The 7,474-nt window shown below is 46.2% G+C and overlaps 1 long non-coding RNA gene across 1 annotated transcript; it reads left to right on the forward strand.

The window, feature by feature from the left end:
- The first annotated feature begins 234 nt into the window (after positions 1 to 234).
- On the forward strand, positions 235 to 2,226 carry LOC139439292 (uncharacterized). Its single transcript, XR_011649179.1, has 2 exons — positions 235 to 324; positions 1,769 to 2,226. It is a non-coding gene; the product is annotated as an uncharacterized lncRNA (long non-coding RNA).
- Positions 2,227 to 7,474: the final 5,248 nt, after the last annotated feature.

Consider the following 7,474-nt stretch of genomic DNA (forward strand, 5'->3'; position numbering starts at 1 on the left):
TCAAATCCCTCCACGCAGTCCCTAACCCTATAAAGCTGTGTCCCCTTCCGCAATAAACCGGACTTGCGTACAGACCTGGTCTCCGCGGCATTCTTCCTCCCCTTGCCGTGCGTCCTCCACGCCTGAGAGCCCCTCTGATGCTGTCTGCCGTAGCATCAGATGCCACTGCGGTCTAGTCTGACCCCTCCAAACCCCCCCGTCAGCATCGGGGTGCAAGCCACCCCAGCCGCAACTGGTGCCCGAACAGGGACCGGGGCCGGTCCGACGTGACCGCTGCCTCACCCCCGTGGGACCTCGCTCCCACCCCTTCGCCGCGCTCTCAAGGTAAGGACCCCCGTTATCGGCCCCCGGCAGAAAAATGGGCGGGCGTCTATCTTCCCGCCAAGCGCCGCAAGTCAGAGCGCTTGCTGGCCTCCTAGCCTGCCACCAATGTGAAGTTTCGGGCAGGCAACTCCAGGCTTACTGGGATCTACTGGTCCCCTTCAACCCCTGGCTTTCTACTGCCAATCTCTCGGACCCTGATACCTATCTGAAATTGGCCCCGCCTATCAACAAGGCCAGCCACAAGCCCGAAAATCCACACACGCTTATAAGGCAATCAACTCTGTTCCAGCAAACGCCCACCCCCTTTCACAACTCTTTGGGCTCCCTACTATCTACATGACAATGTATCTCTGGGCTAGTGAAGGCTGATATAATTAATCCACTGGTATGAGAGAAAAACGTGGCAACATTTGTGTTTTGTTTTATTTCCATGCTAATTCTGATTGGGCTTATTTAACCAAGATAATAAAATGAGTACAAAAATTTTATCAAGGTTTAAAAAGAAATTTTCAGTTTTAAATCAATAGTTTACTCCTGAACTTCAAGTCTCACTATAGTCTTACAGTAATTATCCAAAAATGTGTGCTAATGGTCTGCCTAACTGCTGCTCAAGTTATTTTAGCTGATTGCTGATAACTGATAGGAATGTTTCCGAGCACAAGCTTGCATGTTACAGGCAACATGGATTCCAGAGGAAATCTTAATAAGAACTTAAAAGCAGCTATACCAAGAAAGTAAGAATTATGAATTAATTGTAAACTGTATGTTTCTGTTACTGTGTTGTGATTGTTCTGTGTTTGTCTGTTCGTTCAATGTCAATGTATATTTTAATACCTCCGGATGGTAAATATAAATTAATAAAAATTTATAAAAGAGCTCTATCCAAATGGCCAAAAATTAAATAAGCGCTTATATTAATACTTAAGTTTATTATATCAATACATGAGCTTAAATGTTAATAAAATATCTACAATAATAGAAATCATAAGTCTTGATTGACAAGATTAACTGTACGTCTTCATAAAAGGTTGTTCTTGCCCAGATTAAAATGAATAACTTATTTTTCTTCACAGGATAATATAAAGAATGTAAAGCTTAAATGAATATTAAAAAAGGTTAAAAGTTTGTAAAAATGCTAACTGAAATGTAATAAGTTTTGCAAAAAGGCGTATTTTGTCCTAAAGTAAAATAGCTAATTTTTCATGAACTCTTGAAACTTAATTTGCAGATGGCAAGCTGTAAAAGGTATTGTGATAACTTTAAGTAAGGGAATGTGTTCTATAAACATAAAATTTGTCTTCAATAGTCTATATGGTCATAAATAAAAGGTTTAATAAAGCATTGTTTACATTAAAGTATTAAATGGCTAATTCCAAAAGGTCATTCTTAAATATATATAAAACTGAATTGATGATGATAATAATAAAAAGTAATTTTATAACAGGAAAGATTGGCAGCAACCAGCCTCCCCTGCCAACTTGCTTCTAGAAAACTGTTTCTAATATTGCATGCTACTAAGTATTTAAAGAAAAGTTCATTATTTTAACAAGCTTGTTTAATGTTCACAGTATTGTTATAAGAGGTTTGCTTGATAACTTTGATGTAGGCTATATGGAATGTGTTTTTATTATTAAGGAAACAGAAAATAATTTTGTCCTGAAATAAAATAATTGACTATTGGAAAAAGTAGAGTATAGGACGAAACCTGAGTGAATGCTAAAACTGCAGAAGATTAATGGACAAAGAATTTTTACAGTTAAAGTTAAATAAAATTTAATGGGTCTATCTATAAAATTTTACAAGCTTTGGTGTCGGGTAGTATGCTGATGCAAAGTTGAAAATTTTTGTTCTTTCTCAAGGCCTCTCACCATTAATCTGTTTTAGTAAAAGTTCTTATCCTCAGTCAGTATACAAAGAGAGTCTGTCTTATGTTTCTTGTGCTTATCGTTTCCTCGGTGTTCCAAGAAAGAAAGCTTTATCTCTTAAAGGAACATAACGTTCAAAACTGCTTTCTCAAGACCTAATCCTGAACAGTGGCCTTTTGTTCCAAACTAATTATAAGAGATTTGTTCTTTTACCTTGAAAGAAAAATTAAAGTAATAATTAAGTTCATTTAATATGTTATAAGCTAAATAAAGGTGTTTTACAGTGTTATAAAATTAACAACTTTTTCTTCCCTTAAACCCTCTATTAATTAAAGTCGTATGGATAAAAAGTTTCTATGAATGCTTAAAAGTGTATAAAGTTACCAATATTTCAGCATAATATTAAAGAAAAGTACAATATGGTTAATTATAGTTTTAATTATTATAAAAGAGTATATGTCACAAAAACAACCCCTTACCATAGATTAAAGTAACAACACTAGTATGCAGCAATCCCAAATACTGCTAGTTTGTTACAAAAAGTTAAAGTCCAGCTGTATTGCTATCACTTTGTTTTAAAACTTGCTGAGACTCTCTTTAGTGTCTTACACAAATCAAGCCAACTGCATTCCTTTATCTGTAAAGAACCCAACAATAAACTTTTGCAGTGCTTTTCAAGGCTATGTGCATAGCCCAACCATCTTGTACAGTATTTACTAATAGTAATAGTAATGAAAAAGCAGCATAAAAAAAAAAACAGCATGTGTTACTTTCCAAAAAGAACAGGTTTAGCCAACTCCTTATTCATCTGCTCAATGCACAGAGCTTTGAGCCATCATTAAAGTTTTACAAATGTTTTAAGAGTCCTTGAATATTGTCTCTGATTCTGAATATGTATGCCTTACTGATAAGCACACCACTGCCCTTTTCTCCGAAAACCCCCGTGCTCAAATTCTTCTAGAAATCTTCCACGGGACCTTTAACTGCCATTACCCCCCCACACACAAGTTGCTCCAGGGCCTCACAAGGCTCCCCCTCTCCCCACTATACCACCCTTTCCCTGGCTCCAAGCCTCTCTCCAACTCCACTACTGTCTTCACGGACGCCTCTAAGACCAAGTTTGCTTATATTGCCTACTCTCCCAGCCGTGACTTGCCAACCGTTTACTGCCAAACCCATCCCGGATCGGTTCAGGTGGGCGAGCTACTAGCCATCCTCACTGCCTTCCAACACCACGGCAATGAGCCTGTCAACATCTTCACTGATAGTACGCCCTGCAAGTTTGTTCAGTTATTGCCCACGCTGTTTTCTTTCCACGTGACACGCCCATTGATGAAGCACTCCATGCCTTGCAGCGAGAGCTCAAGCTCCGCACACAGCCATAGTACATTTCTCATATTCGCAGCCATTCAGGGCTGCCCGGGCCTCTAGCCACGGGTAATTCTGCTGCCGACCAAACCGTCTCCACCCATACAATAGCCACTGTCGGAGACTTGGTCAATCAAGCCAAACTTCTCCATTCTAAGTTCCACTTTTCAGCAGCCTCACTTCAACGTCTTTTGCCAGGCCTCCTCAAGGAAACGTGCAAGCATTTGGTGCGTGCCTGTAAAACATGCGCCCCCTTCTTGCCGCTTGGACCGTTGCAGCCACAAGGGGTCAACCCCCGCGGCCTCAAGCCAAATTCCCGATGGCAAATAGACGTCACCCATGTGCCATCATTTGGGCGCCTCAAGTATGTCCATGTCACAGTCGACACCTTTTCTCACCTTTGCTACGCTGTCCCCTTACCGGGAGAAACAGCCAAGCATTGCATTAAAGCATTGCGGCAAGCCATCTTATTCATGGGAGTCCCATGGGATTTAAAAACCGATAATAGGCCTAGGTATCGCAGCTCCTCATTCGCTGCATTTCTCCAGCTCTACAACATTACTCACCACTTCGGCATTCCATACAACCCCCAGGGGCAGGCTATAGTAGAACGCATCCACTGCCAGCTCAAAGTGCAAATTCAATAAGAGAAGGATCTACGCCCACATAGTCAACCAGGCAACATTATCACTGCCTGCCTCATTCATATCAACCTCCTCTCCTTTGATAAAAACGGTCTTTCCCCCCTCCATAAGCATTGGGGCCCCTCCTACGCACCAACAGTTGCCCCGATGGTGTTTTGGAAGGACCCAGAAACAAACAATTGGCAGGGACCCAGTCCCCTTCTCACCCAAGGCAGAGGGTTTGCTTGTGTCTTTCCAGAAAATGCCTCCCAGCCGCTCTGGATCCCCAAAAAAAACGTCAAACCCGCCACCGGCCAGCAGCAGGTTCCAACAACCGATGATGAGAGCACTCGCCCATTGGATGGAGAGGCTAAATATGGCCGCAGATCTAGCTCATAACACCCTCCTCCTTGGACAGCTAGTACAGCTTGCTGTCCGCGCCTTAGCTTCAAACAAAAAACCTAAAAATCTACACTCTCTCCTGCTTTTCATGTTAGCTCTGCTCCCCTCCACTACGGACCAGGCTAGTATAAGCCATCGGCCCTTTAACTGGACACTCTCTCTTTAGCAGCAGGAAAAGCTCCTCGCTAATAACATTACTGCGGGTGCTCCCTCCTTCACAGTGCACATATGTAATCTTGCCAACCTTCCTGTCATCAGTTCCCTCGTAGACGTTACACACAATACTCACCGGTGTTGATACAGCTCACTTACAGGCCTTGATGGCCCCTATAATCATGAAGTCTCAGGCTTCTATATTTGTCCTTCCACGGCCAGAGGCTGCCATGACCCAGCACACTATTACTGCCCCTCCTGGGGGTGCAAAACCATGGCCCACAGATGGTCGGGAGCTCCCAATAGGGACCCCTACCTCTCCCTTTCTTTTAAGGATAAAAGTCACAGGAGCAGCATTAAGCCCTACTGGAGCAGCATTACGCTCACTGTCAAAAACCCTAAAAATGCAGGCTGGCTACAGGGCCACACCTGGGGAGCCCGACTTTACATGAGCAACTATGATTACGGTGCCTTTTTCATTATAAAGAAAAATTCAATCCGCACACAATCCGCCGCCGTGGGCCCAAATCAAGTTCTCAATCCTCCCCACACACGGCCTCCCCCTCCTCCCTCTGTTTCTCCTTCTCCTCCCGCTACCACCTTATATCCTTCCATCACTAGGTATCCTCCCCACCGCCAAACTCTGCCACCCCCCAACCCTCTTGTAGCCCTCCTCAACACATCATTTATCTCCTTAAACTTATCCCAGCCCAACCTTACCCAACGTTGCTGGCTCTGCTTCTCCGCCGCGGCTCCCTTCTATGAAGCCATAGCTACCAACGGCGCCTATCGCGCCTCCCCAGACTCCACTGGTACCTCTTGCAATTGGAAACAAACAAAAAGAGGACTCACCCTCCGATCAGTTTCCCAGACTGGACTCTGTATAGTAAAAATCGGCGGCAAAGTTCTCCCCTCCATGCAGTCTCTCTGCAGCCTAACTCACACCCCTAATGCAGCCGCTAAGTTCCTAATTCCCCTTAATAATACCAAATGGCTATGTTCTTCCTCCGGCCTCACTCCATGTCTCAATGTTCAAACCCTTAACTCCACCAGCGACACCTGTGTGCTCATACTCATTGCCCCCCGTGTTCTCTTTTATACTGATAACCAATTCTTTGACTCCTGGCAGCACTTCAGCTCACCGCAGCACGAGCAGAAACAGGAAGTCTTCACCGCCATCACAATTGCCACCCTTCTAGGTCTTGCCGGCGCAGCCACTGGAGCTGCAGCTCTCAGCCTCCAAGATAACTCCTTTTCAACCCTTAGGCAAGCTGTCGATGCAGACATCGCCCGCCTTAAGACTTCCATGGCCCACCTTGAAACATCTCTCAACTCCCTGTCTAAAGTCGTTCTCCAAAACCACAGGGGCCTAAACCTCCTCCTCCTAAAAGAAGGGGGGCTCTGCACAGCATTAGAAGAAGAATGCTGCTTCTATGCTAACCACTCTGGCCTCATTCGAGATAACCTCGCACAAGTTAGGGAGGGCCTCCGCAAGAGAAAGCAGGAACGTGAAGCCGGATGGTCTTTCTCTTGGGGGCTGCCCAATGGAATCCTTTCTTACTTTCTCCCCTTTCTAGGCCTGCTCCTCACCCTTGTCCTCCTATTAGCCCTAGGACCCTGGATCATCAGGCGAATTGTCCGGCTTGTCAAAAATCAAGTTAACTCTGTCCTTAGTAAGCCCATCCAGGTCTGGTACCAGCGAATCCGCACCACTGACGAAGACGCACCAGGAGTCTCCATTAATTGCCGTCCTCCCCAAATGGCCAGCCGCCTCTCAACGCACCCGAGCCCCAGCTCCCCTGCCCCTACCCCTTCTCACCGCCCATCCTAACCCCTTACCCTTACCCTTTCCCCTCCCCCGCCCAGTTTATCTAAGGCCGCCAACATTCCATCGAGGCGCTGGACTGGTTAGCCAATGACGGGCAACGGGATCGGCCCGCCAGTCAACCTAAGGCAGGGACACGGCCTTTTGCTGCCGCGCTTCCCCATGACAGGTAAGACTGGCCACCTGTGTGGCACGGGCATTGCCTGGCTGGGCGCAATCCCGACCTAAGACAGGCACAGTCCCCCTCCCTCCTCAAATCAAGCTTTTTGGAAGAGCTTAATAAAAACAAAGGGGGAAATGTGGGAGGAAGGGTGCCCGGCTTGCCATAGTAGCAAACAGTGCGGCAAGAGGTGATACCGCCTCTGCCCACTGGGCCTAGATAAGGTGACTACGCCTGACTAGGCCTTTGCTGCTAACGGCTGGCCAGCGCTGCCCTCCCCCTTTCTATCTTCCGCCTAGCCCAACATCCGGCCAGCTCTCACTCCCCCTTTCCCCTCCCCTATTCCAAACCTCTCAGCCAGCCCTCTGCCTAGCAACCGCTTACAATCACCTATCAGGAAGCAGTACCCGCCCGCACCTATCAAATCCCTCCACGCAGTCCCTAACCCTATAAAGCTGTGTCCCCTTCCACAATAAACCGGACTTGCATACAGACCTGGTCTCCGCGGCATTCTTCCTCCCCTCGCCGTGCGTCCTCCATGCCTGAGACCCCTCTGATGCTGTCTGCCGTAGCATCAGACGCCACTGCGGTCTAGTCTGACCCCTCCAAACCCCCCCGTCAGCATCGGGGTGCAAGCCGCCCCCGCCGCAGAAAGTTACCTGTTTAAGATACTCAAAGGAGATAACCTGATGCAGGACAGACTCCTAGGGAATATGTGAATGCTCATTTTGCCAGAGTGGGTTATACCATTGGG

The sequence above is a fragment of the Dasypus novemcinctus genome, chromosome 7 (assembly GCF_030445035.2).
Source record: "Dasypus novemcinctus isolate mDasNov1 chromosome 7, mDasNov1.1.hap2, whole genome shotgun sequence".
In the NCBI taxonomy this organism is placed as follows: domain Eukaryota; kingdom Metazoa; phylum Chordata; class Mammalia; order Cingulata; family Dasypodidae; genus Dasypus; species Dasypus novemcinctus.